Consider the following 11,055-nt stretch of genomic DNA (forward strand, 5'->3'; position numbering starts at 1 on the left):
TGATCTATACGCGGAAGTGGATAAGGGTCTTTTGGACATGCCTTATTAAGATTGGTGTAGTCGATGCACATCCGAAGCTTCCCGTTAGCCTTCAGGACCATGACTGGATTGGCCAACCATACTGGGTGATAGACCTCCTCGATGAAGCCAGCCTGTAGCAGCTTGCGGACCTCTTCACGGATGAAGTTTTGCTGCTCGATGGACTGCTTGCGTGGCTTCTGCCGGACCGGCCTGGCGTCGGGGTGGATCTTCACATGATGCTCAATCACCTCCCTAGGGATCCCGGGCATCTGTGACGGTTCCCAGGCGAACATGTCAACATTTGCCCGGAGGAAGGTGATGAGCGCGCTTTCCTATTTCTCCCCCAGATTCCCACCAATGCGGGTTGTCTGGGAGGCCTCCGCTCTGACCTGGACGGTCTTCACGGGTACGTCGTCCGTATCGAATGGACGGACCTTGGGTGCCTTGGCCAGAGCCTTGGCACGTGAGCTTGACGGGTCGGACCCCTAGGCGCCTGCTGCGGGGGCAAGTTCTGTTGCCAGCGCATGGAGTTTTTCGACCGCCACGACGGCAGCGGCCCGGTCGCTCTGGACAGTGAGGACGCCTGCCGGAGTAGGCATCTTCAGGACCAGGTACCCGTAATGGGCCACGACCATGAACCGGTACAGGGCCAGTCTGCCGATGATGGCGTTGAAGGGGAGGTTAACCTCCGCAACCTCGAACTGCACGTTCTCGGTACGGAAGTTGTCCTCCGTCCTGAATGTAACCGGTAGGGAGATGGTCCCCACCAGGTACACTGGGTCCGGGCCCACTCTGGAGAATGGGCGCGAAGGAGTCAGCTTGGACTCCGGGATCTGCAGGTGTTTGAACGCTGCATAGCTGATGACACTGAGACCTGCACCTCCGTCGATCAGCACGTGGTGGAGGCGGACGTTGGAGATGGTGGGTGCTGTGACGAGCGGCAGCACACCAGCGCCCGCCATGTTCTCCGGGCAGTCCAACGGCCCAAAGGAGATGGTGATGTTCTTCCACCGCTGGTGGGGCACCGTCTTCGGCGTCGCCGGTTTCACCGAGAGGACCTCTCGGCGAAGGGTCTTGACGTCCCACCGGGAGACGAGCTCCGAACTGCTGCCATACATGATGTACAGCTTCTTGCGGCGCTCGTCACCACCGGACTCAGAGTCGGACTGGTGGAAGAGACCCTTGAGGTCCTTGTTGGGGGTTTGGTACCCCAACTCCCTCTCCGTCGCGGCCGCGTCGGCATCGGAGGCCTTCTCCTTGCCGAACCACCGCGGAGGGGAGGAGCCTTCCCTTGAGGCTTGGTCACGCCTCTTGTTGAGACGCTCCGCGAGCTTCTGGATCTTGCGGCACTCGGTGGCGCTGTGGTGAGCCCCAGGATGAACAGGGCACGACCCGGGGTCGGTGCGCTGTTGCCGTGGGCGCTTGCCTCGGGGGTTCTGGCCCCCGGTCGTTGCTGCAGCAACGGCCGGACCCCCGATCCGTGACTTGTCGAAGCCACGGTTCTTCTTGTTCTTTTTCTTGCCGCTGCCAGGGGCAGCGACACTGGGCCCGCTCGTCTGAGCGGGACCTGCTTGGGTCGCAGAATGCCACGCACGGCCTTCTGCAGCCCTGGCGCATTTGTCCGCCAAAGCGAATAAGGTGGTAACGGTTTCCACCTGATGAGTCGCCAGCTTCTCCAGCATCTTCTCATCACAGACCCCCTGACGGAAGGCCGTAATGATGGACGCATCGGAGATACGCGGAATAGTTCCACGCACCTTGGTGAAGCGGAAGATGAAGGTCCGGAGGGTTTCTCCGGGCTGTTGCCTCACGGCGTGTAGGTGGGCCTCCACACCATGCTGCTGGTACGCAATGGTGAAGTTTGCCGTAAACTATGCGCAGAGCTCACCCCAGGATCAGATGGATCCCGGAGTGAGGTTCATGAGCCAAGTCCAGGCTGGCCCGGTCAAGGCTACATGAAAGTAACTTGCCATGACGGCGTCGTTACCCCCAGCCGCCGTGATGGCAGTGATGTAGACCTGCAGGAACTCTGACGGGTTGGTGGACCCTTCATACTTTTTCGGTAGGTGCGGCCAAAACTTGGACGGCCAGGCGACCGCGCGAAGGTGGTCTGCGAGCGCTGCGTAGCCCACCCCGGACACCGGTGCCTGGATAGGTCCCTGCAGCGCTGGAGCCACCGCAGCGAGTTCGGCATCAAGGTCACGACCCTCGATACTGAGCCGGCGACCACGCGCCCGCTCGATGGAGACTCGGGCGTCCTCTCCCGCACGTCTGCGGTTGAGCTCCGCTCGGAGGTCCTCGGTCCGTGCACTCCTCACTGATGGTGAGTGCACAGAACCGGATGCGCCACCCTGACGACGGCGCTGCCTGGAGACAGACACCCCCGCTGAGCATGGGGAAGCCTGCGCTAGGTTGAGGAGGCAGTCGACGTCGTCACGCCATTGCCTCTGGCGTCGGGCGAGGCCGCCTCACTAGGGGGGTTGCGAAGCAACTCCCTGGCTGCCATGAGCGGCCCGTTCGGTGGTGGCACCGATTGGGCCACGGAAGCCTGCTCCTCAGGACGCTGTGGAGCGGCACGCACGGCCCCCTAGGTGGGGGACGGTGTGAGGCGTGTGCGTCGAGGATGCCACTTCCTCACCCAGCAGGAGGTCATGATGACCATTTTCTTGCGCCATTGTGGTCTCGAGCTTCGACCAAGCGCAAACCAAACCTAAGCCCCCTACCTGGCGCGCCAAATGTCGGAGGAAATCTCCAGCCGGGTGGCGGAAAGCACCCACCTAATTCTAGTTAAGGATGGGTTTGGAGGAGACTCAGGAGCGCTTGATCGGTTGCGGATGAACGCAGGAAAGACACAAGGATTTAGAGTGGTTCGGGCCGCCGGAGCGTAATACCCTATGTCCACTTTGGTGTTGTATTGATTGTGTGAGCTTGGATGCCCCTTGGCTAGTGTTCGTATGAACCTGACCTTATCTGAACCTTCTATTCTAACGGGTGCACTCTCCCTTTTATAGTCCAAGGGGAGTGCTTACACTGTGCGGGACCCCGACAGATAGGCCCGGCTAACAGGAGCCTGTTCTATGAGAGATATGGAGATCTTCATCTCCAGCTCCTCTCCGTAGTCTTCTCTATCGAGAAGTTGATGTGCGTATCTACAGCCAGGATACTGCCGTGTGCAGCCTTGCCTGCACAGTGACCGCTGTCAGTGTTACCCAACAGTGGAGCCGTGTTGCCACTGTTGGGTGAGAACCTGTCAGGCGAAGGAGCAGCGCTGACCCGCTGCACCGTTGCCTCCTCGTGCACTGTGGCAGCGCACGCCTTGGCTCTCCTGTTACAGGCCATCATCATGCCCGCGCACGGCGCCTTGACGGGACTGTACGCTGCTTGCGCACAGTATATGGTGACACGACGCGCCGCCTTGGAAACAGGTGGGCTTACCGTGGTGTCAGCCTACCTGCCCCGTGTGTCAGTGGCATGCCATACTTTTTGACTTGGGCGCGCCCGGCCCAACTACCGCATTAAATGCTGGTAGGTAGGCTGGAGACCCACGAAGGGCCTCCTGCCACGGGCACGTGGCAGGGCCAGCCCCGCTCCCACCGCGGGGCCTGCACGTGGCGGCACCGGACCCCTTCCCTGGGGGAGGGGGGTCCGGGCCCCCGAAGCCGGTCGGAGCGGTCAGGCCTGCGGAGGGCCGGCCTCGACACGTGGCGGCCCCGGACCTCCCTGGGGAGTCCGGGTCCGCGGTGACAACCCGCGAGCCACCCTGCCTTCATGGGCACGTGGAGGCCCCGGACCTCTAAGAGCACGGGGAAGGTCTGGAGACCATGATCCCAGCTGTCAGGCCCGGGCCGTATGCCACGTCACCCGGAAGACGAGGGGGAGATTACGGATGGTGAGACGCTAAGGGCCTGGACACCCTAGCAGGAGGTACCCCTGTCCGTATGTACCGACAAGATCCTTGTTGAACGTGGTAGAATTATGAATTCTCGCTAGCGTAGCATTCCTGTTTCCTTACAGTGGTACCATAGTGATCATATTTAGCTTTTGGTCTGGATGCATGTACAGAGATATGCTTTGTTTAGGGTTTTGCAATCTGTTCATATGCAATATATAGATTGGTGCACAGTGTGGGATCGGTACTTTTTGATAGCATTAGAATTACTATAGATTTGTTCGTATTCTTTCTCGGCTATGCACAGGACTTGCCCATGCCGGCTGGAATCACCATCTGGGATAACTGTGCAAATGAGAAGAGATTGAACCGACGTGTCTAAGTCGTGTGTTGCGGTCTTCTCCGATGTACCTATCGCGATGGTCAATGTGATTGATCTTGTGAAAATAAGGGACATTGTGAATGGCTCTAAATCGGCTTGATTGGATTAATCTGATGAGATTTTCATAGCGATTCTACAGATGCGATCTATGTTTTCTCAAAGAGCTTTGATACCCCTTCGGTAGAATATGTTCTGCACCTAACTTGTTTTTGCAGGGTATGATGTGAATGGTATGGCCTCAATATCATGTGATGATCTATGTGGGTTGAGGTAGTCCCATTATTGTATAACGGCCTGCGTGTCGACATGTGATGCTTGAGCCCCTCATGTAATTTACTTTACTAGTGCTATTAGATGTAATATCTTAGTATTTATCCTTGGAGGCTTCAAGCATGATGACGATGATGATCACCACAAGATAGGAAGGATGGCAATGGAGGTCACCGTAGAGCCATGGCGATGTAGCCCATTGTGATGCAAAAGGCCATACTATTCACAATATAATATGATTATATGCGTGTGATGTTTATTTTCATGTCATACTATTCTTTCATGTCTTTTATGTGGTCAATATGCTTTTAATCATGATAGAATAGCTTCCCTCATTAAAGTTGAGAACTTTGATATCCTTTTCCAAAAGCTGCACCTATTAAAATTTTGATCGTTGTGTGGTAGATTTACTAAAGTAGAGTACCATCAACTATCATCATGAATAGGGTGGGTGTCGGACATTAACTTGCATAGTATTGGTTTACTCAACAAAGCTATCAAAATGGTTTTAGGCTTTAGGATATGAAGTTGGAGCCGGGGCATTGGATGCCACCCAACAAACAAGAGTCATATAGAGATATGATTAGCAACGTGTTGTTTACCTATGTCATTGACTTTCTAGTAGTGAAGCCAAAACTCACTAGGATTTTAATGAATATGGATCTTGGTCCCCTATATGTCGATGATGTTAATATAGTGGGAGTCTTTTATTAAACTTGTTAATAGAAGCATTACATAAAACTTAGTGCTAAAACCTTGCTTTTATTTTAATGTTGTAGATCTTATGTGAGAGTAACACTTCCACTTTCAATTTGTGATCTGTTCTTGAGAAAGAAATTGTAATGGGATGAACTTTACTAATTGGTACAGGAACCTGAGAATTGTTCTCAGGCAAGAGAAAAAGGAGTATGTTCTTGAGCAACCATACCCTGATGAACTCTCTGATGGAGCAACTACTGCAGCTAGAAGAGCTTATGAGAAGCACTGCAATGACTCACTCGTTGCCAGCTGTCTCGTGCTTGCCACTATGTCTCCTGATCTACAGAAGTAGTATTAGCATGCCGATGCTCACTCCATGATTGAGGGGCTGCGTGGATTGTTTGAGAACCAAGCTAGAACTGAGAGGTACAACATCTCAAAGTCCTTGTTTGCATGCAAGCTGGTAGAGGGTAGCCCAATTAGTCCTCATGTGATCAAAATGATTGGTTACGTTGAGACTTTGGAGAAACTTGGTTCTAAACTCAAGCCTGACCTAGCTATTGATGTCATTCTCCAATCGCTCCAGGCGAGCTATGAGTCTTTTATCATTAACTTTCAGATTAATGGTATGGTGAAAACATTGGCTGAATTGCATGGGATGCTAAAAAAAGCAGAGGAGAGCATTAAGAAAAACCCCACTCATGTGATGTTGGTTCAGAAGGAGAACAAAAAGAGGAAGCGTTGGACACCTCCTAAAGGCAAAGCTAAAGGAAAGGTTCCTAATGAGCCCTCTAGCTCCAACAAAATCCAAAGGTCAAATCTGGCCCTACTCCTAATGATGAATGCTTCCATTTCCATGCCAAGGGGCATTGGTCAAGAAACTACAAGAAATACTTGGAGGATCTCAAGAACAAGAAGGGAAGTGAGACTTCTTCCTTAGGTATAAATGTTATAAATATTACATAAATTAATATTGCTATAGCTTCTAGTGAATCATGGGTATTTGATACTAGGTCGATGATTCAGACTTGCAAATCGTTGCAGGGACTTCAAAGGACTAGAAGATTTGCAAGGGGCGAGTTGGATGTTCGTGTCGGCAATGGAGCAAAGTTTGCGGTCATGGCGGTCGGCACTTATCACTTGTTGTTTCCCTTAGGATTAGTTTTGGAATTAAATAATTATTATTGCATTCCTGGTTTGAGTAAAAACATTATTTCTTCTTCATGTTTGGAAGAAGTTGATAGTTACAAGATTGTAATAAAGAACAAGCTCTGGTAGAACCGCTCAAATTAATACAGCTTAAATGCGCTAACCATCACCATAGAGGCAATCCGGGCTAACACACACTTAAAACGGAGTAAAACGATAGTCTGTCGCGTAACATCCCGATGCAACCACTGGAATTTTGATCGAAACAATGCATACATACAACCCACACAACAATCAACAAATTTTACATCATAGAGTTCAAGTGGAATTATTATTACAAATCAAGTTCAAAAATATTCATAAATAAGAACTTTTAGAGTTTAATAGTGCAGCGGAAAATGAATGATAGTTCTAACAACGATACAAGATATCATGATGAAACCCGTACATGACATCATTCAACGTTATCATTGTTGGCTGGGGACGTATCCCATTCCACCGACCAACCAGAAGGAAGAGTACACGGCCAAGTCAAACTAGCAACCATGTCCTTATAGGTCTCACCTGAAAATAAAGCCACAAGCAAGGCTAAGTATACTAATACTCAAAAAAGCTTACCAGACTAGTGGTATATACTTAGCCGACTCCTAGACATGCAAGGCTTTTGGCTGAGGATAGTTTTTACCAAAAAGCATCTAAGAGTGAGTCCTTGCTTTCAAGTTTTAGCATCAAGTTCTAGTTGATTAACCGTTCTAGGTAAGCAACTATCCAAATCACACATGGTGGAAATTAATTAACTGAGCATCCAATCAGATTAATCATCATCATTGTTCCTCTTCTTACTCTATGTGGTAAAAAGGTTAAGCAATCTCAATGGCCGTAGGAAACGGACGGTATGAATTGAATTTCTTAAAGAGAAACCTAAACACACGTCACGTGGTTACTCGTAGAGTCACACGTGCAACTTTTCTCCTTTCTTCCCTAGTTGTGGATTAGGGCCACCCCCTTCAAGTACAGAGGTCCACGAACCATGGTACAACGCCAGGCTGTGGCTGCTCTTGCACTCACCATGTGCATATAGGAACGAAGTCAAGAGGGTGAGGATGTTGTCCACCCGCCGGTCCGATCAGGTACTTAAGCTTACCAATTACTATATTCTCGGCATGTGGTTAGTACGTTCAAAAACTTAACCACCACTATCACACACCGCAACCTTAGCATTTTTGCTAAACAAACGGGGCCTCAATCATCAACAGGAATATCATAACATAGCACCGTTCGTCAACCTTATAATTCCAACATAGGTAAAACAAGCAATTCTTATATCTCGCGAGTGATAGGAAATCACTCGACTTTTACCGGAGTCCTATTAACATCGCAATCTAGTGATCGACACAAACTAGTGTTTATATCATACGTACTAGGATCATGCAACTAGGGCTTCAATCAACTCCTAAAAACTTAATGCACAATACCATATATAAATAAAAGTTGCATAAGTTTAAAAGTAGGGGTTATGCTCCGAGGCTTGCCTTCTTGAGCAAAACTAGTTGGGAGTTCTTCTGAACTTTGGTTCAGGTCTTTTGCAACTTCAGTTAGATTAACTTGAGCTTCGCGCTGCTCACTCTAATACTCGGGTACCAGCTCGTAGGTTCTTTCGGCGAGAGTCATCGATTCTGTATGAATGCATATGTATGAGTGGTTTTAATGGTACAAGATAAATAACTATTCCACTGTAAAGTTGTAATTCAACAAATCTAAAGTTAAGTTGTAAAGCACGTCATTTTCTTTTCCTTGGGCAGTTATTTATCGAGTACTTATCTGGATTAACTAACTTCATTAAGTAAGCGAGTCGTTTTGTCCTTCCATAAATGGCCATTTTCAAAAGTAAGCATGGATTAAACAAAACTACTCGTAGAGACAATTTTTGGAGTTGAGATTTTTATGCAGAGCACATTACTTAAGTACAAACTCACTGTGAAATTTGCAGCCATTTTTATTCAGCAGATTAATCATGAAAAATACATTAAGCAGCTACTGCTAGGATCAAGATTCATTTATACATAACAAACCATGCAAAAACTGGTGCTCAATATTTTACTGAGTACTTTTAAACTTATGGTGAGTCTACTTTAAATTTTTCAGGTTTTAGTGCGCAAGATACAGGGCATAGAAAATAAATCAAGCTACATCTATATTAATCAAGATTTATTTCTACAGGTAGTTCCACAAAGTTTCTGTATCTCAAACTTTTCAAACATGATAATCTACTCAAAGGTAGTCTCTGGTTAAAATTTCATATTTTTGTAAGCATAGAACTAGTTTCTTTAATTTAATGTAGTTTTTCTTAACTAAAAACATATGAGTAAGTTAGAGAGAAGTAAAAAGTTCCAAGCTTTGTCCATAGCATTTATGCATCAAGGTTACTCTATTGTAAAAGTTTCAAACCTAAAATATAGCATGAACAAATAACTCTAGCAAAATAGCACATCAATAAAGATCCAACAAAAACTACTTTTAGAGACATGTTCTGGCCTTGAAAGTTTTACACAAGTCTTAAGAAGCAGAGACTAGCTTGCAGTCGAAAAATCATTCACAGTACTATCCTAGATCAAGAGATACATTTATAGGCTCTTTAAAACAAGATTAACTTTATATCAAGTTTTAGTTTGTAACTAGCCATCTGTCTACGCAAAAGTAGTTGGATTCATCAAGAGGGTCACAAAAAATTTTATTTTGTATTTTTCTAATTTTTCTATGATTTTAGATTGAGTTTACAAGTGACAGCCTTTTGAAAATAAAAGTACTTGGGTTCTCACAGATAGGTTCCTGGATCTAACAGAAAGGATTCTAAAAAGAACTTGGCGATTGCGATGTAGTCTCTAGGTGGGGCTGGACTTGTAACGCCCTAATTTTCAAATTAGAAACCTAAATAATGTTGCTAGATTCTTTTTACGACCCTTAAGGTTTTTATTCAATTATTTTGATTTTAGAGTATTTACCGTGAATTAATAGTAATTTACTTAACCATAAAAATAAATATAGGTCTTGTGCATTTCATGTCGCATTGCATTATTTTATTGCTTGTCTTCTATTTAAATTTAAATTGCAAATTAATATTCAAATGCATTTGAATGCATTTCTTTTTCCCTCTCTCTCTTTTCTCCTCTTTTCCCGGCCCATCTTCTCTCTCTTTTTTTCTTTTTCCTCCACGCGGCCCAGCCCAGCCTGGCCTTTCCCTTCCCTTCCTTCCTCCCGCACGCCCAACCCAGCTGGCCTTTTCTTTTTTTCTCCACCGCATGGCCCGGCCCAGCCAGCCCACCGGCGTCTAGCTCTCTCCTCTCCCTTCTCTCTTGCTGATAGGCGGGACCCGCCTATTGGGCGCGTCTTCCACCTCGAGCCAGACTCGGGTTTGAACCCGAGTCCAACCGAGGCACGAGTCCCGGCCTCCCCCGCCGCGTGACGCCCCGGGCCCGCACGCCAAGACCACGCGGCCGCACTATAAAGCCGCCACCCCGTGCCCTAGGCTCCGCACATTCCGCAGCCGCCGCGTCCTTGCCTCGAAGCCCTAGCCTGCACCGCCGCCTTCGCCATCGCATCTCGATCGCCGTTGCTGCAGCCGCCTTTATGCTCTTCTGTTGGCACGAGTAGCTGCCGGAGCTCCGCCTTGGGGTGAGGAACCTCACCGGCCTCTTTTCCCCTTTTTCCCTGCCTTCCCGCGCGCCCGATTGCTTGCCGTCGCCGTCGTGCCGCACCTCACCATCGTCCGCCTTCCTTGGCCCCCATTGCCTCATCCCAACCCCCTAAATGCATTCCCCTTCTCGCTCTGTTTGTCCCAGGCCAAACCCGAGTCAAAACCATGGCTGGAGTCGCATTTAAAGCCGAGTTGAAACCCCAGTACACTTTGACGAGCCGCTGCCACCCGCCACCGCAAACCCTCGCCACCGGCGCCAGCGCCGCCTCAACCCCGCGTAGCAGTCCGATCAAGATCCGACGGTTTAGATTAGATCTAGATCAGAGTCAAATAACCCGATATGTGTCAACCCTAGGATATTTTGCAGTTTAGCCCCTAAGTTCTATCGAAATCAACCCGCAGTCCACGGCAGTTCAAAAGTATTCACGAATGGATCCTTTTTTCTTCTGTTTAAGCCTGTGTCCTTTTCCAAAATATAAACCGCCATCCCTAGCCCCTCTGTTTTTCAATCTAAACCCTAGGTCTAAGGTTTAATTATGTTCTAGCCCTCGGTTTCTTTGTTTAGAGCCCTTCTAGTTTGAAATCTTCTACAAATAAGCCCCTGGAATCATGTTTTAGCCATAACTTGTCCGTTTTCATCGAGTCTCATGCCCACGCAACCCTCGCGACGCATACAGTAGCTTTACAGCGATGTTTTGCTCTGTTTATATTATTTGGTGTATTGTTTCTTATTTATTCTATTTGTTTGTTTGTATGTACTTGTGTGTTACGATAGATGGTGCGGAGTTTGAGGGTTCGCAAGAGCAAGGCTTTGAAGACATTCCCGAGTAGCAGCAGTTCTTTGATGAAGGCAAGTGTAACACCCTAAGGTAATCTTCCTAAATTTTAATGGAATTATTTGGGCTCAAATAAATTTTCCAGGGTTTTCCCTAATTTATCTCGCATTTAAAG

Source organism: Panicum hallii, chromosome 6, assembly GCF_002211085.1.
Source record: "Panicum hallii strain FIL2 chromosome 6, PHallii_v3.1, whole genome shotgun sequence".
Taxonomy (NCBI): domain Eukaryota; kingdom Viridiplantae; phylum Streptophyta; class Magnoliopsida; order Poales; family Poaceae; genus Panicum; species Panicum hallii.